At 36.1% G+C, this 23,866-nt stretch overlaps 1 protein-coding gene across 2 annotated transcripts in view; it reads right to left on the reverse strand.

Moving 5' to 3' along the window:
• The window catches only part of CNTN3 (contactin 3), a 453,041-nt gene that overhangs the window by 203,804 nt on the left and 225,371 nt on the right, over positions 1-23,866 (reverse strand). The window lies entirely within an intron of this gene.

Genomic DNA, 23,866 nt, shown 5'->3' on the forward strand with positions numbered 1-23,866 from the left:
GTTCCAGAGTGAGAAAGAGGGTTAGTGATCAGAGCACAGACAAGAGCACAGTCTCGGGGAAGAGTATATATAGGACTCTTTAGATATTATACAATCTTGGATGAATTGAAAATTTAGAGATTTCTAGAATTAACTCTGAAAGTACCTACATTAAAAAAAAAAAACCTCAGGTTGAGATAATCCCCTTCTGTCCCAGAAGAGTCCAACTTTTAACAGTTTTTTTCTTTATTTAAAAGTAGAGATAGAGGCTAGAAAAACAAGCAAATGATAAACAAAGGTTCTGACCAAAGAAATTTACTATACTGTCAGGAAAGCTCAAAAACACAAGACAAGAAATTCAAAATTACTACATGCTAAAACTCAAAGAAAAATATTAATTGATGTCAGGTCCATAAAAGAATTCATGGGGGGGAAAAAAGTGAAAAAGGGTTTTAAAAATCAAATAAGAGATATACAGGAAAAATTGGGAAAATAAAAGAGTGATGAAAGATAATCAGGAAGAATTGAGAGCTTGGTAAAGGAGGCAAAAAATACTGAAGAATATAACACTTAAAAAAAAAGAATAGGCCAAATGATAAAATAAACACAAAGTCAACTGAAAATAATTGTTTAAAAAGTAGAATAGACTAAATAAAAAAGGAAGTATTAAAGTTCACTAAAGAAAACAATGCCTTAAAATTAGAATTGTGTGGAAGAAAGAAATTGGGAAGCATGAAAAAGGCAGAAGCAGAGGCTGATGACCTGTGAGTCAAACTAAGGTTCTATTTGGAATGTTACCAGGAAGAGGAAGGAAACGAACAGACCAACTGTAGGGTTATGTCTTTTAACCTGGAAGACAGATAGGAGGTGGTCTCTGGTGACTTTGAAAGAAGGAAAATAGTCCAGATATCTCTCTGACTTGCTCTGTTGATGAAAAACATTTCTCTCAATTTGTATTATATCTAAGGCTCACTGTAGTGTTAAGGAAATCCCCAACCCTCTTACCTCCATTCTCTATCTTTTCCTGTCTTCCCAAAATTAAACACTTACTTCAGATAAAAGAAGATAAAGGATACTTCATTTGAAACACCATAAACTCACCCTGAGTGATTTAGAAAGAAGAAGAAGAAAGGGGGAGGGAAGCTGAAATGAAGGGAGGGAGGGTAGACAAAAAAAGATAACTGCCTCATCTTTAGTTATCAATTACCAATCAAATATAGTCCTTTATTATTACTTACTACAACAGGAAGCCATGAGACATCAAGAAACAATAAAACAAAATCAAAAGAATGAAAAATAGAAGAAAACATGAAATATCTCATTGGAAAAAAATGATCTGTAAATTAGATAAAGGAGAAATAATATAAGAATTATCAAACTACCTGAAAGCAAAGACCAATAAAAAAGCTTAGATGTTCTATTTCAAGAAATTGGCAAGGAAAATCACCCTGATAGTTTAGAAAGGGAAATAGGGGGAATTATAGAATGGGAATATAGGAATTGGAAGAATCCACCAATCATCTCCTGATTGAGATTCCAAAAGGAAAACTCCCAAGAATATTGTAGTCAAATTCCATAGTTCCCAGGTCAAGGAAAAAATATTAGAAGCATCTAAAAATAATCATTCAAATATCATGGACAACTTAAAGAATTAGTAGTTTCTATATTAAAGGATCAAAAAAGCTTATAAAATAGTACTCTGGAGAGCAAAGGGATTTGGTTTATAAACAAGAATCATCTAATAAGCAAAACTGAGTGTAATCCTTAAGGAGGGGGGAAATGGTTATTCAATGAAAGTGAGGATTTCAAGCATTTCTGATGAAAATAGTAGAACTGAAAATAAAATTTTTGTCTTTCAAATAAAAATGTCAAAAGAATAATAAAAATATCAACAAAAAAGAGACATATCAAGGGTTTGGGTTTCAATAAAAAAAAAACACTTTAAATTCCAACAAGGGAAAGCAAAAATGTATGTCTTAAGAATAGTAATATTATAAGGTAATTTAGAAAGAGAACACAGAGAACATGAGTATAATTAAAATATGATGGGATGATGTCTAAAATGTTTAAATTAAATCAAGAGGTAAGAAAGAAGAATGCATTGGGAGAAGGGGGAAGCAAAAGTTAAGAAGAGCTAAATTATCTCACCTAAAGTAGCTTTTACCGTGGAGTTGAAGATGGGAAAGTAAGAGGAAATTTTTGAATCTTATTCTCATCAGAATTGGCCAAAATGGGAATCATACACTCAGTTTTGTTTAGAAATCTATCTTTCCCTGTATAAAAGTAGGAGGCAAAGAGGATAAGAGACAGAGAGGGGCTGATAGAGGGGAGGGAAGATTGGAAGAGGTAGTGGTCAGTAACAAAATATTTTTGAAGATGGAAGGAGAAAAAGAAGTGGGAAGGCTAAATGAGACGGGGTAATAGGATAGAAAGAAATACATAGTAATCATAACTATAAGAATTTTTATACCAAATTTCTCTGATAAAGCCTCATTTCTCAAATATATAGAAGACTGAGTCAAAGGGGTAAGAATACAAGTGATTCTTCAATTGATAAATTGTCAAACTGTGAACAGGCAGTTTTCAAACTGAAGAAATCAAAGCTATCTATAATCATATTAAATTGCTTTAAATCATTATTGACTAAAGAAATGCAAATTAAAACAACTCTGAGGTACCACCACACACCTATCAGATTGGCTAATAGATCAGAAAAGAAAAATGACATATTGGAGGGGATAGAGGGAAATTGAGACACTCATGCACTGTTTGTGGAGTTATGAACTGATCCAACCATTCTGGAGAACAATGTGGAACTATGCCAAAAGGACTATAAAGAAGTATGCATACCTTTTGACTCAGCCATACCACTATTAGGTATATATCCCAAAGTGATAAAAAACGAAAAATAAAAGAAACTATATTTACAAAAATAATGATAGCAGCTCTTTTTATGGTGGCAATGAATTAGAATTTGAGAGGATGTCCATCAATTGAGGAATATATGTAGTATATGATTGTGATGGAATACTATTGTGCTATAAGAAATGAGAAGCAGGATGCTCTCAGAAAAAAAAAAAAACAAGGAAAGACATATAAATTGATGCAAACTGAAATGAGCAGAACTAGGAGAACACTGGACATAGTAACAGAAATATCATAAATGACATAGCTATTCTTAGTATTCCAAAGGATTAATGATGAAAATGCTATCTACCTCCAGAGAAAGAACTAATGGAATCTGAATACATGTCAAAGAATACTTTTTTAAACTTTATTTTTATACTTGTTTTCTTGCTTAGTCTGTGTTTTCACAACATAACTAATACAAAAATATATTTGCATGACCACACATATTTAACATATATTAAATTTCTTAAATGATGAGGAGTAGAAGAAAGGGAATATGAAATTCAAAATTTTTTTTTGAAGTTAAACCTTGTTTTTTGTATATAAGTTGGAAAAACAAAATGTTAAATTAAAAAAGGAATTCTGGAACTAAAGGGAACTGTGGAGATTTTCTAATCTACCACATTCATCATTTTCCAGATGGGAAAATAAAGTTATGTAGAAAAATTAAGTAAACAATAGAATGGATCATAGACCTCCATGTATTTTAACTCTCAAGTTCAATATGGATATTGCCTTTCCTTATACATGAAAGGTGAATCATCTATGTAACTCCTCTACTTGAAATCTTCTTATTTTAATCTTTAAGAACCATGAACAATCAAAAATCATGTATTTTTACTCCTATTAAAATACTCAAATTTGCAGGGATCTAGGAGAAAAAAACACTATTCATAAGCAAAGGATAAACTATGGGAGTGGAAACACCGAGGAAAAGCAACTGCCTGAATACAGCAGTTGAGGGGACATGACAGAGGAGAGACTCTAAATGAACACTCTAATGCAAATATTATCAACATAGCAATGGGTTCAAATCAAGAAAACATGTAATGCCCAGTGGATTTACGCATCGGCTATGGGGGGCGGGGGGGGAGGAAAAGAAAATGATCTATGTCTTAAATGAATAATGCTTGGAAATGATCAAATAAAATATAAAAAAGAAAAAAAAAGAAAGAAAAAGTCAGAACCAAAAAAAATACTCAAATCTCAGATCTCTACTTTTCAGGTGAAATAACTAATTAAGAAGAAATATCAATTTCCATTTACCATGGTGCCTCAAAGTTTGCTACATTTCATTCAAGTTTCACAAAAATTGTGAGGTGGGCATTAAAGGTTATTACCCCCATTTCACAGAGAAATCAACTCTAAGGGACATTATATGAATTGTTATAGTTAAAGAATCAGAAAATGTTGGAAACAAGATTTTAATTATTTCGCTCAAATTGAAGGTCTACCTACAAAGCTTCACAGAGTAGTTACTCAACTACATAATGAATTAAATTTAATAGAAATATTGTCATACTGTGTTCACAATCAAAGATCTATGTGGTTTCCCTTTCATTGACATCAGTCAGCATGCTTATAGTAAGACTATAGAAGGTTGGGGTGGGAGGAAGAAGGACCATACTTGTGATTTTATAAGATTTGGTACTCCTAAATGAGAAAATTTTCTCTCCTAGTATGGATAGGCACTTGTTTTACAACTTATAGTTTGAGATAACTGCTGGAAGTACTTTGAGGTTCAATAATTTGCCTAGCCACACAACCAGTATGTGTCTGCCATAGAACAGGAACCCATGTCTTCCTGACTTTGAGGCCAGCTCCATAATCACTAATCCATGCTGCCTCTTGAAATGCACAAAGAAATGCACTCAAGGAGTTCAAAGTCCAATGAGGGAGCTACAAAGTCCAATGAAAGAGATACAACATAAATGGGAAGCAGTTTCAGAGGAATGTCCTAGTAGGAAGGAGACGAGGAAAGATTTCTTACAAAGCTTCTTGTAGAAAGTGGGATTGGAGCTACATTTTAAAGAAAGGCAGAGAACCCAGGAGGCAGAAATGAGCAGGTAGAATATTCTAGGAAGGAGTAACAGCCAGTATAAAGGCATGAGCATCGAGGATAAGGAACAGTGCCCTATTTTCTAAGAGACAATTTCACAGGCAACTCATTCAGTAGGAGTTACTCCAGTTGTGAAACAGGCAGATTTTATTATTTATGACTAGGAATGTTTTTCATGCACAGTTGGGCCTCTTAGCTAGTTCTTGACTGAAGGAGTACTGTTAACACTAACAGCAATGAAATCATAGGTATTTTATTGAATATGCTTTCTCCAACATTTTAAAAGACCATCTTAAGTAACTTGATCTAATAGATCAATTCAGTCAGTAATCTGGTGGTCTATTTCCTATCTAAGTCATCCTACAGGGCCCCATTAGGATACAGTTCTATTAAAATTTTTGAAAATCAAAACAATAATATAATCAATCTTACTGTGGGTTTATCTGTTCCTTCCTTCTTTCCTTCCTCCTTTCTCTATTGCTTTTCTTTTCTTTACTTTTTCTCTCATCTGTTCTTTCTTCCAAATGAATGAGATGTTCGTTTACTTTCACCTGCCCTAAAAAATTGTCAGGGTAATTTCCTATCTTTATCCATCTGTGGTATATGGCACAGAACTTGGGTTTCTCAGCCAAGCACTATGCCAGTGGGTGTGAAGATTCAAAGCCCTTTTTTTGGAGTAAGATATTGGCTGCCCACACCTGTGCTGATGGAGATCAGCCTTCTATATGAGTGAGGGTGTGAGTCCGGCTGTTCAGTTCACACAAAAAAGGACAACTTTGCCTGCCTCACTTTGGGAATCTAAAGCAGATGGCTTTCCCTTTAACCAGACCCCAGCTGTTTCTTCACTGTTGGTATATGGTTGAAAATGAAGTCAGAGACTGACTAAGCTTGAATCTTGGATGCTCTGAAGAATGCTGTTGGAGAGTTCCTATTTGAGAAACATCAATTATATCAATTATTCATTCTTCTACATGTTCTAGTTAAGTGTTTATCATGTGGATTAGGTAAGGGGCAAATTGTATAGATAATATTGGGCATCAGAAAGCCTTGAATTAAAACATGGTCTTGCCCTTTTACTCCTTTGCTTATGCAAAGTTTAAAGTAAAACTAATACATATAAGACACTAAATTAGGTGCAGTAAATGCAAAGACAAAATGCAAACAAACAAAACCATCCTGTGCCTTTGAGTAGCTTGCCTTAAAGCCTTGTATTGAGCCAGATCATAAAAGAAAAAGGAACCTGGACCATTTGTCAGCACATCAAAAACTGCACTCCTATCCCACCCACTGTAGAGATTTGTTATTTAATGAGACACTCTCAGCCTCCCAATCTCACTACAAGCCCCAGACATCCCTCTAAGACTAAAGGGACAAAGAATTTGGTGATCTGCACACTGATGAAATTCCACCTTCAAACACACCCATCCTGGAAAAAAAAATAAGTATTAGGCACCATGCTAAGTGCTAGTGATTCAAAGACCAATCCATTGTATAGGATTCAGATTATTTATTACAATTCATAAGAGTTTTACTGTTTTTTTTAAGTATTGTCATTTACATTGATACTGCTTTTTTCATTCTGCTCCACTTTATATAAAAGTCATTCAAGATTCATCCAAATTCCTCATATTTGTCATTTCTTATAGGAAAGAATATACTATTATTTTTAATGGGACCCAATGCGTTGATCTGCCTACATGTTTGGAATGATTAGAGCAGGGGTTCTTAACATGGAGGGGGAGACAGACAGACATAGAGAGATGGATCTTCAGCAGTATGTTAAAGCTTCTGGACTACCTTTTAGGGTTTCTTAAATGTATAAAATAAAATTTAAAAAAGAACCCATAATCTAGAAATAAGGTTATTATGGTTTTTTCCAATACAAGTTCATGGACCTTATGAAATACAACCATGGATCCTAAGTTAAGCATGTCTGCTTTAGAGAAACATGAATCTTGTTCACCATCAAAATTTATATTATAATATGTTTCATGTTTCTCAATTGATTATGGAGTATACTATCTTTCACATTAGTGAATTTACAGTTTTAATTGGGGATTTTGGTTTTATATGTACTCTTATTCTAAATGAGCAATATGGAAATCTATTTTGCATGACAATAAACTAATTTTTAAATGGAAAAATTGATTACGGAAGCAAAAATTGACCTGGAAGTATAAACTAAATCAGTGATGATGAACCTTTTAGAGACCAAGTGCCCAAACTGCACCCTAATGCTGCCTGTGAGCTCCTTACCTTATCTCAGGCAGGGGAGGGAGGAAGCACTCCCATTGGGCTGCTGGGAAGAGGGGTGGGTGATGAGAGAAATGTGCTCAGGCATGTGGAGAGGTGAAGGGGAACAGTCACCTCCAGCATGCATGCCATAAGTTTGCCAACAAGGTACTAAATGATCATTATTCTGGAGGCTCTGTTTTTCTTTCTTCCTTCCTTCTTTCCTTACTTTTTTACTTTCTTTCCCTCACGTTCTGTTGTAGATTCAATACTGTATATTGGTCCCAAGGAAGAAGAGCAATAAGGCCTAGGCAAGGGAGGTTAAGTGACTTGCCCAGGATCACATAGTAAGGAAGTATCTGAAGCCACATTTTAAGCCAGAACTTCCTTTCTATAGGTCTGGCTCTCAATCCACTGAGCCACTTACATGACCCCCATGTCTACAATCTATATTCTGTCCATTAACCTGAATAAGCAAGAAGAGATTATGTTTCTGTTAGGCAAGAAGGAAGAAGGAACTTTCTCTGGCAACCCCTTACCTCTTGCACATTAGCAGCTACAGCTATGTTTTGCTGCTGAGTCAGGCACAGAAGGCAGCAGATGGTATGAACGGGGGAATTATGAACAACAACAATAATAATTTTGTTCCTGGTCTTTTAGAACGTTAGCTATTCTCTGGAAATAAAATATTCAGCCATGTGAGGCAAATGAACTCCTGCAAAACATGGGATCAGTTAGTAAATTACCTCCGTGCATGGACTAAATCCTGCTCCAAGATGAATTAATTGATCTCAGGACTGTGAGAATTATGTACCCAGAGAGAACATTGCTAGCTGAGGGATAACTTCTAATAGCTTTTTTAAAAAAATAAAGGTTTTATTAGGAATATAATATTAGACATCAGTACAAACCACCATATATGATAACTATATGGATTAATTTCAGTGCATGGAGTATCACTGTACTTTTCAAGTCCCTGCTTCCATATTAAACCCAAATAACTTTTTTAATAACATTTATTTACCTCCCAAACCTTTGGAGATAACTTCTGAGCTTTTGGATAACAAACACAGGGTTGAAAACTGATCACTCAAATATTAAAAGATTTATAGCACATAGTTACCTAATTTCATTGATTGGGAAGGCATATTTGTTTGGGATAAGGAGAGGTTTATGTTGGTCTACAACAGCTCAGCAAAGACCAACCTCTAACATATAGAGTTTTGGCAGTCTTGCAGTGGAGGGAGTCCCTACACTGATGAACTTACAGGGAAGTCTGGAAGGTATATAATGTCTTTTAAAATACATTTACATTTTGGGTCAGAAACCTCTAACCCATCTCTCTGAATAGGTATCACTTTGGTTGAAGAGTGATTTAGCCTGAAAGTCCCTCCCAACTTGCAACCACCTAAATGAGCAAAATGAGGCAGGTAGGAGATGCAGCAGATAGAGGAGAAAATTTTGAATCTAGATGGTTGTGTGACCCTAGGCAAGTCTCCTTCAGCCTCAGTTCTTTTGTCTTTAAACTGGAGATAGTAGTAGCATCCATCTAGGTCCCAAAGCTATTGTTAGAATCAAATAAGATAATATTTACAAAATTCTTAGTACAATACCTAGTGCATAGTAGGTGTTTAATAAATGTTTGTTCCCTTCCACCCTCTGTAAAAATTAAAATTAAATCTCAATAATAAAAATATTGTATTTTAGGAGATTTATTAATAATCATTAGAAATACAGGAATAAAAAAGGTAACAAAATAAAAAAGACCATATGCCTATGGCTAATCAGTCATTTCAAAACCCTCGTGTTTACCATTCTTGCCTTCAAGTCCAAGTGGGAAGGACCCTCCATGTCCCCACAATCAGAGAAGAACTTCTCAATTTTTTTTAAGACAGCCTAGATAAGTTTTTTAGCCAGGTTTCTCCTACCATGGCCTTTTACCCCACAAACCTTTGTGAATTCTGAGAGAACTCTGAACTATCTTTGAAGCTGCTCCCATACTTCTGTTGTTTTTTATTCCTTACTTTTTGCCTGGTCGTCCTCTCTACTGCCCGGCTATTTTTTAATTTGAGGGATTTAGCTTGGGATTCTTGGCTTGAGTCCATGTTCCCCAGTTCCTCGCTGCTGCCTCTGTTGTTGCTGCTCTTGCTCCTAAATCCAGCCTCCTGGGTTGTCCCAGCCATCCACTCCTGATCTTCTAGATCTTGATCTTTCATCCTCCTGCTCCAGCCCCCAGCCCCTTGGCCTCTTTGATGCTGATAGCTGCAGCTGTATATTCGGAACTCACAAATTTGAAGCCACTCTCTGGACAGCTAGTAAAAACCAGGGTGTATTTTCCTTAGGCAACAATTAGCCTCCTAAGTCCCTGTCCACCTGGCAGGGGAAACAAACTGATCCCTAGCATTTTACCTCAGGGGGGAAGGGGAAGGAAAGAATTTACTCTTCCAAACAGGAAGTAAAAATTGCAAGCATGGAACATTCTATGAAAGAGCAGTATGTTGTCTATTTCAAATAGCTTCCAGTTTTAGGATGTTTTTTCTTTCTATCACTGATCCTTTCAATTATCTTACCTGAGATTTTTGGGGGGGGGACTTCATCTTCCTACAGCCCTTTGCCATTTGGGCCTGCCCAGTCTCTAAAATTCATCCAGTTTGAGATTCCCCAAACCCATGTTCTCTCTTACTATGGGACATCCCAGAGCCCTGACAAAAGGAATCTGAATGGATAGAAAAAGGAACTTTAAAGAGTCTGGGAGTTGAAAATTTTTAAGCCTGTTCATTCTCCATTGTTTTATGAAGGTCTCTGTATTTTATTGTATTTTGCTGATTGTTTGCTTTACAATTTAATTTTGTTGTTTTAAGTTCATATATTAATGTGATCAACACTATTCTGTTACATTGAATCATTTTAATCTACTGTGTTTTAATTATTGTCAATTTTAGTTTTACTCCACCCTGATTAGTCTTTAGAATTCTAGCAACCAGGAATGTATACACCCTCACTTAAGGATTAACTGTAGGGGAGGATGGTCTGTGACATGCATGTGTTAGCAAGTGACAAATAAGAAACAACTGACTGACTCCTTGGGCTTTCCTAAACCAAGTTTAAGCCACCATTGGTATATGTGAGACACAGGAAGTGATGTAAAGAATGACCTTTATATTTCATGTCACTTCCTGTGAAGGGGGCTTTTGGTGGCTTTTGCAGACTTGGGTGGTAGAATTTGACTTGGAGGAGCTCTGAAGCATGAGTCTAGGTGAGACTGCTTCCTTTAGGCAACCATGTGATGTATGTTAAGGCTGACTTCCCTTTCCCCTGGCCTTCTAAAGATTCCAGCCTCCAAGGAGGTCTCTCATCTTGGAGGAGGCCTCCTATTTGGAAGCTGTGTTAGAATTAATCTTCTGGGAAGGCCCCTTGGCTGAGAGGCCTTTGAACTCCCCCTGGCTCAGGCCAGGCCAAAGTAGATCTTTACCCTTTTCCCTCTTTCTCCTTCTTCTTAATTTCTTCCTTCTATTGTAAATAAACCACCATAAAATCCCATTCTGACTTGAGTATTTCATTGGGATTTAGAATTTAAATCTCTGGGGACCCCTAAATAATATATTCAGTCTCAACCCTAAATTTTACCCTTAACACTATTAGATATATTCTGTTACCTTTCCCCTATAACTACACTGAACAAAATATTATAATGCCCATAAATAGCTTTTTCTTTGTTAATTGTCACATAGATGATGGATGGACTCAACCTGGCTAACAACCTTTGAAAAATTTAATGAGCTAAATATATTAAATTGATTTTAAAGGATCTTTAGACATGATTTTAAGGTTGTTGTTTTTTTTCCCAACAATTCTGACTAATCATTTTGCCTGCCTCTAAGTTATTTGTAACAAGAGATAAAGAGGTAAAGAGTCCATTTTAGGAGCTAAAGTGAAACACTATTATAATCCCCACCTCTGCATTTGTAAAAATGTGAATGGATGGGACGTAACAGTCTCATACCAATGGAGATGGGAAGTTTATCCCAGGGCATGATTCCCCTGGATGGTTCCCAAGAAGGAGCATCTCCCATTTGTAACTTTTCAGGTTATTCTACCTTTCCACCAGAATGATCTAGATTCTTGGTGATGTTTTTAGACCCAACATCAACAGTACAGAGGTTTGGCTTTTTCTAGACACTTCTGCCACATTTTTGTAATGATGGAAGTAATAGATTTTTTAAAAATATCTCAGCCAAGGTTGAAAAATTGCTATACCTGAAAAACTTATGACAAGTATCCATTAGTTTTAAATATCATATAGCAGACTCATGTGAATCTTAATGATAGAGGGTTTGTTTCCTATTGTCATTAAATGGGTTATTATAACTTTGAGGATTTTGATACTTCATGAATGTGTATTACATACTACTACTCTTTATTAAAAAAAAAAGTGGATAATGGCCAAGTTTGAAAAGGAAATGGATCTCATTTTTGGTTGGGAAACCTTTGCATTCTACCTTCCTTTGCTGACAGTGTGTCAATGATTGTAAGCTATATATATTTTTATTATTGTTTTTGCTTGCATGTGCGATATACTATTTCAGTTTTATTTTTTCTCTCCTTTTCGTATTTGAAGCACATGTTGCCAATATTGAGATTTTCTTTAACTTTTTTGATTTTGCAGTAATATAAGTTTAAAATACATTTGCCATAATGTCAATACATATCCCAAAAGCTTTAGACTATAAAAATGATACAATTGATTGTTTTAAAAAAAATGAGACTTAATGATTTTGTCTGATTCCAGTAGAAGGGAATACAAAAAGAGCCATTACACAGGGCCAAATAAGCACAAGATCAATGAGACTAAACCAGTCCTACATGGATTGATGACATTCAGCGCAAAGAGCACAGGATATGATCATGTGTAAGACTCGAGGTTGAGGCTATTTAACATGTGTTCAATGCAGATTTTCCTTGTACCACACACTCTATATAAAATACATAACATCGATTATTCTGACTCCATCCTGGCTCCCATTTGCTGCCATAAATCTAGTCCCTTTCCTGTCTTTAGTAGTGTGGCAAACTTTCTTTAGTCCTGGTTAATGATTGGGTAAATGTATAATTTCATAAATCACTTTACTTCGGCCCTGATTCAAGGACCTGTTATAAGTTTATTTTCCTTTATTTAGAATTTTTTCACATAAGACTTTGATAGTCTATATTTCATCCAGAAGTTATCTATTCGTTTTTATTAGGATTTTTTAGATTTCTCTTCCCAATTGATTCATATACCTCATAACTCAACCATGTATCCTTAAGTGATCCCTGTGTTTTAAACACCCTCTTCAGGGGGCAATGTATTATTCTAAAATTCAAAGTTTAAATTCTTTTGAGAGCAATTTTAGGTTAAGAAACATGCTACATCTCTGAATCCAGAAAATAAACTGTTTGGAGAAGGCACCATGAAGATGCCGCCACAGACCACACAATGTACAAGAAGATCTGAAGTGAACTTTAGGATGTGGTGATTTGAACTATGTGGGGTTGAATGCATTTGTTTTGTATGTATACTCTTATGCCAAAGGAGACTTCCCCCTAACTGGCTTTTTGTCAATGTGCCTAGCAATCATTGGTTTTGTTCTTTTCCCCTTATATCCCAATTTATTGTAATTTAAAAGTTTGTAATGTTTACAAGATCCATTGGAGAGACTAGTCTTCCATGGATCGTAGGGGAAAATGTAAAATTGAAAATCTGTTATCCTAAAAAAGAACTACATTTCCGGGTGGCTCACTGACTTCTTATAATTATGTACTTTCTGTAGGCAGATGATATTAGTGAGTGGGCGGTCCTCTTGGCCTCTTTGGCTTAATGACAGTGAGCATGGTGGTGGTAGAGCAGGCTTTTTGAAACGGCTGTTTAGCCATGGCCACATAGTTTTATTTTGTATCTTCTTTATTCCTTTTTTCTAATGATCATTAATAAACTTCTTAAAATATATTTTTATTAATGACATTAATTTAATTTTTATACCTCTTTAATCATGAAAGAATGAAAATCAATTTTGAAGTGGTTAAGCTGCAATGGTCACCTTGACTACATAATGATACAGTGGCCCAAAATTCTACATGCAATTTTATATTTTTAAATTTTTATATTAATTAATTTAAAGATGATTAAGATTTCACATCTCAAAATGTAGTGAATCTCCAACACCCTTTCCCCACTGACTATGCTGAGGGTAAGAATTCTGTTGACTCAGATTCCAGGGTGAGTACTGCAACCAAGACAGAATACTTTGATAACAGGGTGGGAAGTACAGCTCCCTTTAGCCTCCATACCTTCTCCTGCTCCTTCAGTTTCTGTTGCCAGCTGGGGAAGATCTTTCCTCAGAGCTCATTAATACTCCATCAGCCTAATCTAGTCAATCAACAGAGCAGAGAAGAAACCCCTTCAGGACAGAATAGCCCACACCCACAAATCCAGCAAATAATCAGAGGAGCAAGATTATAGCCAATGACAGGGGGAAAGAGGAAAAAAATATGAGTAAACAACAGAAAAAGAAAAAAGAAATTATAATTGACAGCTTCTAACCAGGTAATGAAAAAGGAGCAAATGGAATAGAGGAAGACCAAGGAACCCAAACCCAAAACACAGAAACACCAGTGAATTGGACTGAGGTTTTGGAAGAACTCAAAACACAATTCAAAAAAAAGAATGAAGAGAGGTTGAAGACAATTGACAAAAGAACTTAAAAAGCAAAATAAGGCATCTGGAAACAGAGACACATCCACTAAAACAAGAAAAAAGTATCTTGTAAGCCAGAACTGACCAGATTGAAAATGAGGCAAAGAAAGTGAAAGATGACCTACAAAGAAAAACAACCACAACTTGATTTCTAGACATGGCCAATGAAAATCTACCCCATTGCAAAAAAATTTTTCAAAAATCTCAGAATTTAACTTGACTCCAATAAATGCCTAATTCTATTCCTACCATGAGTCCAGATTCAATTGTTCCTCTCCTTAAATTCCTGAATCTTATGAAAGAAGGCATACAAAGTCAACAAGAGGTATTTTTTCATAGAACACAATTCCTGGAAGAACTTTGTTTTATAAGATGCCAGAGCACAGAGGAATGTCCAAAGGAAATTTCTTTGGACAGCATTTCTCTAAATTGGTGGTAGTCATATCAAAGCCATTGTAAATACAAATTGACAGTATTGCTTAATGGATAGAATGCTAGACTTGGAGTCAGAAAGGCTGGATGTCAAAGCCTGCCTTGTTACTTATTATCTAAATCATTAGAGAAAAATCACTTGACCTTTCTAGGACTCATAATGAATATCACATAGAGTTCTTTGAGAAACAAATGAGATAAAGTACATAAACCTTTAGGAAAATCTTCAGTTAACTAAGTGCTCTATAATGAAATCAGCAGATGTCATTTAGCTAGTATCATGTATTTAAAGCAATGACCATGGAACACTGAGGAGATTAAAAGGAAACCAAAAATACTGTGGAAAAAAATACACAATTTGTTTCGGTTGGCTTAATCAAGGAAGAACTGTATAAACTGACTCAATTAATAAGAACATAAAATTTCTTGAAAAGTTAGCACCATTGGAGAATGATAAGGATTAAGCTCAGCACAGTCAGTAAATAAGGCTCTCAGAGTCTGACATACTCAACTTGACTTGGGTACCACTAAACAAAGGCTCATCCCACCAGTCAGCTCTCATAAGCTTTGGAATGAGAAAACCAAGCAACCTCACAATCTGGGTTCCATACTCACCATCTCTGGTCCCACATTTATTATCTCTGTTAAGCTGAGTCATTTTGGAACTCTTCGCTGTTATCATTTAACCTTGATGAGCACACTTGCACTGGGGCAGACCATATGCTCTTTGCATTCCAAAGCCTGGGAATCTGATTACTTCATGCTCATTTATCATGCTAAACAAGGGGTTTTTGTAGCCCCCAAAATATGTACCAGTCTTTATTCCCATTGCATTTGGAAACCCTTTGCTCCCATTCATAGAACTCTCTGCCTATACCATGACCAGATCCTCCTTGGATTTAACCCTTGCAGCCCCTTCATCCACTTTTCTTTGATAGAAAATTAATGTTTCTTGTCTCTTTAGAGTTGAGCTCTACATGCATAGGTCAGTGCATGCTGATACAGATTATCTTGATATTAAAGGCATCGAATCTCTTGGGGTTTCTCTATCTTGACAGAAAGGGAGACTTCAGTCTCATAGGTCTCCTGCTTTTCATGAAGACTCTCAGGCAGTCTTCCCCTTGGAGATAGGGGGACTGGAGTCTTGTAGGGATTTGTGCCCTGGGATATTTGTTCCAACTCAGGGGAAGAGAAACCTGAGTTCTGTAGAGTTTGTGCCTCAGTTTACAACATAATCTGGCCTCTTCAGAACTTTACAAATATAAATGAATGTAGATATATATGTAGATAAATAAATGGAGATATGTAAATAAACATGGTTGTCACTTTTCCTTATAAAAGGGATGAAAAATACAACTTATAAGGCAGGCACAGGAATATAATAACTTAGTGTTTTGGAAGGACATCTGGAAAGGACTACAAAAGAAAAGTAAAATACATACATGCATACACACACACACATATATATATACAAATATATAATGTATATATATTTGTATATATATATATATATATATATATTCATCCTCCTGTGTTCAAATCTGGCATCAGACACTGTGTGACACTGTGTAAGTCAGTTAAACTTGTTTCCTCATCTTAAAATGAGCTGGAGAAGGAAATGGCAAACCATTCTAGTATCTTTGCCAAGAAAACCGTAAATGGAATCCCAATGTACCATATAATCACACACACATATAAGTATATCTATATATAGAGAGAGGGGTATATATACACATAAGTAATATGTATAATATCCATACACATATATGTATTTATAGTCTATATACCTGTCTCCTTCTTTACACACACAATCTACATTCATCTCATTTTACAAATCAGGAAACAGATTCATAAAGGTTCAGTAATGTTACATAGAAGTTACATACAATGACAGAGGTGGGTTCAAACCCAGGTCCTCCAACTACAAATCTCAAGCCTCCCGCTCTGTGCATACTGCCTCCTAACTTCTGGGCTATTTGTACTTACTCACTACTAAAACTCTTCCCCTTCTCCAAACCTGCCCCTCCATCCAATGTCCCATTTCTATTGCTAAATATTGTTGTTGTTTGGTTGATCAGTTCTGTCTGACTCTCATGATCCTGAGCACCGTCCATGCAGCTTTCTTGGCAGGGACACTATTTGCCACTTTCTCCTCCAGTGGATTAAGGCAGACAAGTTAAATGACTGGCCTAATATCACACAGCTAGATATTGTTGAAGGCTGCACTTGAACTCAGGTTTTCCTGACTTGGTGCTCTGTCCATGGGGCTGTCTGTCTGTCCCAGTATTGCATGTACCACTATCTGAATCATCCAGGATTGAAACCTTTGTGATTCCATACTCTTTCAGCCCCATATCCAAAGAGGTGCCATTTAATATCAATTTCACATTGCACTATTCCACATTTTAATTACCTGCCTTGAACTTTGCTAGTCTGGACCCTCTTCATCTGTTCTCATCCAGAGAAACTGTAATATTTATAAAACTCCCTAATTTTAGTCCTACCCACTCAAATCCATATTTCAGTGTATAGATATCATTTTTAAAAATCAAAATGTCTTCCAAGGCTTAACTTCTCAGAGGAGTTTCTCTGTAAAATGGGTATAATAATAGCATCTAACAAGCAAAGCACTCTGCAAACTTGAAACTTCTGTTATGTAAATAATAGTCATTATTAAAAACCAATATCTCAATATCAGCATGTTAACCAAGAAGCCCTCCCATAGTCTCATTCCAACCAATTTTCTAGCCTTTTTTCATGTTACTTCCCTTCCTGTGGCCACCATTTCAGGTATAATGGCTGATGATCTTTCTCCTAGTCATCTTCAGAACCCTCTGGGTCCTTACATTTGCACAGGCTCTTCTTCCATATCTTCCATATCTCTCAGAGGAACAGAGGCCAGTTGAATAATAATAATATCATAAATAGAGACCCAGAAGGGACTTTAGAGTTATTGAGTCTAATCATTTTATTCTATAGAAGAGAAAACTGAGGTCCAAAGAGGAGCAGTCACAGACTGACATCAGGAACAATACCCTGTTCACTACATTGTGCTCCCTCAAAAGAAGTCACAGGAAAGTCTTTGGGGAAAGTCCACCACCTGAGCTCAACTCCTGGATAGAATGACGAATTCCTGCATGGGGAGACCCCATTGAATTTCCTGTCTATCTCCCTCAACCCCTTGTCCAGGACCTCTTAAAGAGGTCTCATTTTGGTATCTATATTCCTAGTAGCCAGGTATCACTATGACTATTGTGACTGTCTTGGGTCAGGAAGAGCTGAGTTTAAATACTGTTTCATATATTTAGTAGCTGTGTGACCCTGGGTAAGTCACTTGATCTCAGTGCCCTAAGGTTTTCTTTTTTTTTTTTTTTGAAAATTTTATTTAATTAGTCAATTTAGAACATTATTCCTTGGTTACAAGAATCATATTCTTTCTCTCCCCTAAGGTTTTCTTATCTGTAATTTGTGGATAATAACAGCATCTACTACTACAGGGTTCTTATAAGTATCAAATGAGGGAAATACTCTGCAGACTTTTAAGTTCTATATTGTGATAGAGACTGGCAAGTTACAACTAATACTATGGTCGAACTGTGCTAGGAATAATTGCCATTTATTGGGGCCACTATATCATTTATAATACAGTAGCAGGGAAGATAGACAATATTCTGGGGACATTAACCAATATAACTATGGGATGGACACAGTTGCCAATGAATTATCTAGATGTAAATTGCCTCTGGCAAATCATACCCCAAGTCTAGTTTGTGTTTGTGGCAGTGACTAACATCATAAAGAATAGGGGATTTGTTACAACATCTGGAAAAAGGATAGCATATAAGAACCTCATTAATGAACTCTTAGAAGCAGTGAATTTGCCAAAGGAAGTGGCAGTGATCCACTGCAAGGCTCACTCCTCTGTCAAGGACACGGTATCCCTAGGAAATCACAGGGCAGATATAACGACAAGATTTGTGGCCAGATTTGGTCCTATCTGTGTTCTGAATTTCTCTCTGGTAGATAAGCAAGATCTCAAACAAGCATACTGCCAAGAGGAGATTCAGTCATGCAAGAACATCTAGGAGCCAGATTAGTCAGAGGAATCTGGTTATCCCAAAGAGGGAAACCCATCTTGCCCAAAAGGCTGTACCAACATTTATGCAATATGATTCACTCCAGAGATCATTACGGAGTGCAAACCATGCTGGATGAGATCTGCCAGTTTTGGGAAGCTCCAGGAATATCAACAACAGCTATAAGAGTGTTTCAGACATGTGACATCTATAGAAAGTTTAATCAGGGTCATTTCAAATGCAAGGAATTGGGAGGATGACCCTTAGCTTATACGCCTTTTCAGTGTCTACAGATTGATTTTATTAAAATGCTTGGGGACTGAGGATATAAATATGTTTTAGTTATAGTGGACAGACTCACTCGATGGACAGAAGCATATCCATCAAAGAAAAACAACACTGGCATGGTAGTGAAAACATTGCTTAAAGAAATAGTTCCTAGATATGGCATTCCAAACACCATAGACTCAGATAGGGGAAGTCACTTTACATCTATCATTTTACAAGTGTATAAGTCTCTGGGAATAAAGGGTAATTTCTATGATGCATATAGACCAGCAAGTTCAGGACAGGTGGAAAGAAGGAATAAGGAATTAAAAACCATGATAGCCAAACTCTGTGCCCAAACTCATCTTTAATGGACAGAGGTTCTTCCACTTGCGCTGTTCTACCTGAGGACGAAACCCAGAGAAGACTTACATATTTCCCCATATGAGATGTTGTATGGACAGCCAGTATGGATAGGAATGACCACTAAACCATCTTATCTTTCTATGCTGGAAGGGGAATGCCAGTTACACACCTATCTGACACAGATACAAAATAGGCTGGAGGAACTGAGAAGGCTCGGACTACTAGTGCAAAGGGTCCCACTAGATTTCTCATTACATACCATAAGACCAGGGGACAAAGTATATGTAAAAAATTTTGCCAAAGACAAACCCACAGAGCCCAGATGGATTGGTCCATATGATGTAGCTCTCACCACTCCTACATCAATCAAAGTAGTGGGAAAAGATTCTTGGCTTCATGCATCTCACGTTAAACATCACTATGCCCATGATAACACACCGAAAGACAACTTAATGGGAGCCCAAGAATCTTTTCAAAAACAGACACCCCAAGAACAACCCTTGATAAATAAACATAGAGTCCATGAATCCAACAAAACCACACAAGAAGAAATAGAGACACTGAACAGAGACAGTGAAACTGAAATAGAATAATGTCCAAGACAGATAGTATAAATTTGGGTTAGTTATATCAGGGAGGATTAGCATAGCCTGTGAAACACAGAAGAAGCGGTTCCTTGAGGAACATGGGAGTTTATTTGGGTGGATTTAGAATCCCTTAGAATTAATAAACCTATAAACGAACTTCAATGTCAAGCCTAGACTAAAATATCATTAACCTCTACAATCAATCAAATAGGAATAGAATAATCACCTTACGATCACACATTATGAAAGTTACCTACTTTTATTACATAAAAAACAAAAAACAAAAAAATCTCACTTGCACTCATGATGATGGCATAAACATCCTATAAAAGTTTCATTCACATGCATCAAAATGTTCACTCTTACATGCACGCACACATTAATCTTACACACAAACATGATCCTGTAGTTCCGGATACCTGAGATCATCTTTCAAGGTGAGACGACAGGCAAGTATGTATCCTGTAAAGAAGAAGGCACCCTGGAACTGTGACAAATTTCAAGTAACACCAAAGGATGGAAGATACATGGACAACTGGGAAGGACTTTGAATCAAAGGCATTATGGGGAATAAACTTCAGGAAAATGGGTCACGTGAGATTAATCGTCAATCATATTAACTTTACATATATGGAAGTGCATCCACATATACATTGGAATAAATATGTATCCACCATGACATATCTAGAACACGAACAAATTTCACATTGACATTAGGGGTTGTGCCATAAATAAGGACCCATAAATTGTATATTTGTAAATGGATCTCTAGTACCAGAAAATATATATGTATATAAATAACATGTGAAATCTGTAAATGTGTAAAAATAGCAGACATATATATATATATATATATATATATATATATATATATAGCATAATAATGTTCTAATCCAGTAATATAGATAGAAAGGAGAGTTAAAATACTAACCATTAATAGACAGGGACAGAGTAGTTTAGGGTGGAAAAGGGAATATTGCAACTAGAGAGGTAACATAGGGACAGAATAAATCAGATTTCATTTAGATACAAGTTAATATATATATATATATATGTGTGTGTGTGTGTGTGTATGTATATACATGTATATATATATGTAAATGTTATGAGTTGTTACATTGGAATTAGCATTATATAATGTATAGGATAGTTTAATTTTACTTAAGATTTAATTTTTTTTATTGATTGCTATAGGGATGACTTTTGTATTAAGAAATTGTTATATTGTAAAAATTTTGTTGGCACATAATCCTAACCCTCTTCCCAAAACTCAGTCTTAGCATAAGATAGGAACTTAGATTAGCAAATAGACAGATTAGGATAAGATTTATTATTGTGGGAGGGGGAAGTTGATGAGTAGATGAGAACAATAATTAGCATAGATTAAAATAGACATAGAAGATAAGTAACTGGTGTGGGCCAAGGTGACACCATGTGAACAACAGGAAATGGAGGATTTGTGAGAGAGACTGGCACTAGAGAAAAAGTGCCAGACTAAAGAATATGTGAAATTGATCACCTCAATGGGGGAGGTGCCCCAGGAGTGAATTTCCTGAGGAGAGAAGACTCTGGCTGGGAGAGCAGTGAGGGTTTCTTCGTCTTGAGACATTGAAGAGAGAAGGTGGATAAAGACTTTCTCCTGAGGGTTACCCATTTTTTCCTGCTGGTGACTGGAAATCTTTCCCCCCAACACTTCCCAATTGAAGGGACTTTCTGAAGAGAAACCTGAGCAGACTTTAGCTCAGTTCCTGTTGCCCAGGGGTGAGTCAACCTGACTTTCTCTCAGGGGGCTCAGGCTGCCAAGGCCTGAGTTTCTCCCCAAAGTCAAGGAGGGAGGGGAAAGGGTTTAGATAGAGACAGGGACCCCCCTTTTCCCACATTCCTTTTCCCATTCTTCCCTGCTCCTTATTCCTTTTGTATTATCTGATTGAGTTAACATTAAAAGTTATCTGTTCCCCAAGCTGAGTGTGAGCAAATGGATCAAGGGGGGACCTTTTGGGTCTCAAGTAGTGGAGGGGGGACAAGAGGGACAAGAGCGAATTGGGGAGAGCAGCTTTAGCTAAGGAAGGAAGGCAGAAGGGGAAAAATCTTCAAACCCCCTTTCCTCTCTCTGAGCCAACCCGTTACAGCTGCTGTCTCCCCTGAACCCTGCTTTGTGGAAAGGGGGTTCTCCTCTCTTTTCTTCTCCCTCTCCATACCTCGAGGTCCAAGCCTCCCTCTCGGGGTACATCCCTTCCTTCTTTTTACCTTTTTAAGACAATATAGATTCTAGCTATTAAGAAGAGTACCTGGAATAGAACAGAAATTTATAAATGTTTATAGATTAATCCTTACTCCTATCTTTCTGTTGAATTTTTTTTTTCTTCTTTCAAAGTTTAGAGCAGGTTTAATCTCCTTCATAAACCTCCTTCAGGTGCCTGCTTTGGCAGCACATATACATAAACCTCGTCAGGTTCAATCTCAGCATGATCAGTCCTTGCTGACATTTTCCTAGAACGCTTTGGATGGTTCCCACTGTTGCACAATCACAACTAATACTGAATCACTGTTATTTGTCTACACATATCCTCTAGTTATTACACACCCACCCATCAATTTGCAAATTCATAAAAGGTGGGAGTGTTGAATTTTCAACTTTGTATCCCAAACACCTGCCAAAAGTCCTTGTATATGAGATCAACTTAATGAATTTTTATTGACTTGGATTTGTTGTTGAAGAATCAGGACAAAGTAAATGAAGAAACCTAGAAATCAATGGATTTGAGCTTCCCATGGGCCATTACTTGAAACAAGTGCTCATCTGTTACATCATAAACTGGCTCTTTTGAATTTCTAAGGCTAGATTTGTAAAAACTGCACTGTAGTTTAAAATTGCTGTGCATATTAAGAAGAAAATGATAGAATTATTTCATGTCACACGTGTATCATGTATTCAGTGGTCTTCAGGGAGGGTCCTTTGATGAATATATTGATTCAAAAATGATTTTACTGTATAGAAAAGATGTGACACATTAAAATATATATTAGTGGTGGTCAAATGGAATTTAAGCATGATCAAATTAAAAATAGAACATGGAGAACATGTCCACAGAGGCAAATATTTTCATACAACTAAATCTATAAATGTAGAGTGTCTCTTTATCCTATCAATGTCAACAATATATGTCATATTTGTGATTAAATACACATTACCTAATTGATTAATTTCTCTGGATAATCTCAAGCACCACAATCTACCGGAATCTTTAGTGATTCTGTATCCACCCTTACCCTACCCCCACCAATCTAGGACTAAGCCTTAGGATATAATATTTATAATGCAATCTCTTGCCTATAGACATTCCATCATTGTAGAAGAACCACCAATGCTTATTATAGTGCTTGGAAAACCTAGGTGTTTAATAAGTGCTTTACTGATTGATTTCCTGCCCTAGTATTTATTTTATAAACGCTGATATATTCATTATCATCTCCTTGGCCATAATGTAAATTTAAGGGTGGGAACTGATAATTTTCCCTGTTATACCTCCAATGCCTAGGCTGAGAGTCTGGAACATGTCTTAATACTTAATAAATAAACTCTGTGATTTCAATGTTTCCCTATAGCTAGAAATGTGGGTCCTAGTCTAATTTGGGGTCTTACAAAACACTGTTGGTCATCTCAGGAACATCCTTTTTGAATTAGTAGAGTCTAATCACCAAGGAATCATGTTAGGGAAAGAATCTTCTCTTTTAGCCATAGAAACTCACAAAGGTTATCTGCTATGACTCAGAATTCTTACTTTCTGTATTTGAAAAGTGATTGCTCATAGTACTGAAATCCAAATAAGAATGAGTGTGTATATGTGTGCATGCACATATAATACAATAGTATGCATATCGCAAAATGCCTTTCTTGCAATTATTAATTCATATAATCTTTTGTATGCATGATCTCACTAAAGATCACATGAAATAATAATTCTTGCTTATTGCAATATATTTTTTCTGGTATCCATTATTTTGATAGGAAAGCCTTTGTACCACACTTCTAGTTTTCAAAATATGTTTAACAAGCTGAAAAACAACCCATTAAAAGGTACTAAAATACTTTGCATTTGTGATCATCTGAAGATTTAGAGGAAATAAACAAAAAACCTTTTAGATCTTTTAGTAACAAATCTTAAAGCAAAAAAAAAAAAGGTTAAAAGATAAATATTCTTCAAAAACAGTAAGAAAGACTATT

Source organism: Monodelphis domestica, chromosome 7 (genome assembly GCF_027887165.1).
Source record: "Monodelphis domestica isolate mMonDom1 chromosome 7, mMonDom1.pri, whole genome shotgun sequence".
NCBI classification, from domain to species: Eukaryota; Metazoa; Chordata; class Mammalia; order Didelphimorphia; family Didelphidae; genus Monodelphis; species Monodelphis domestica.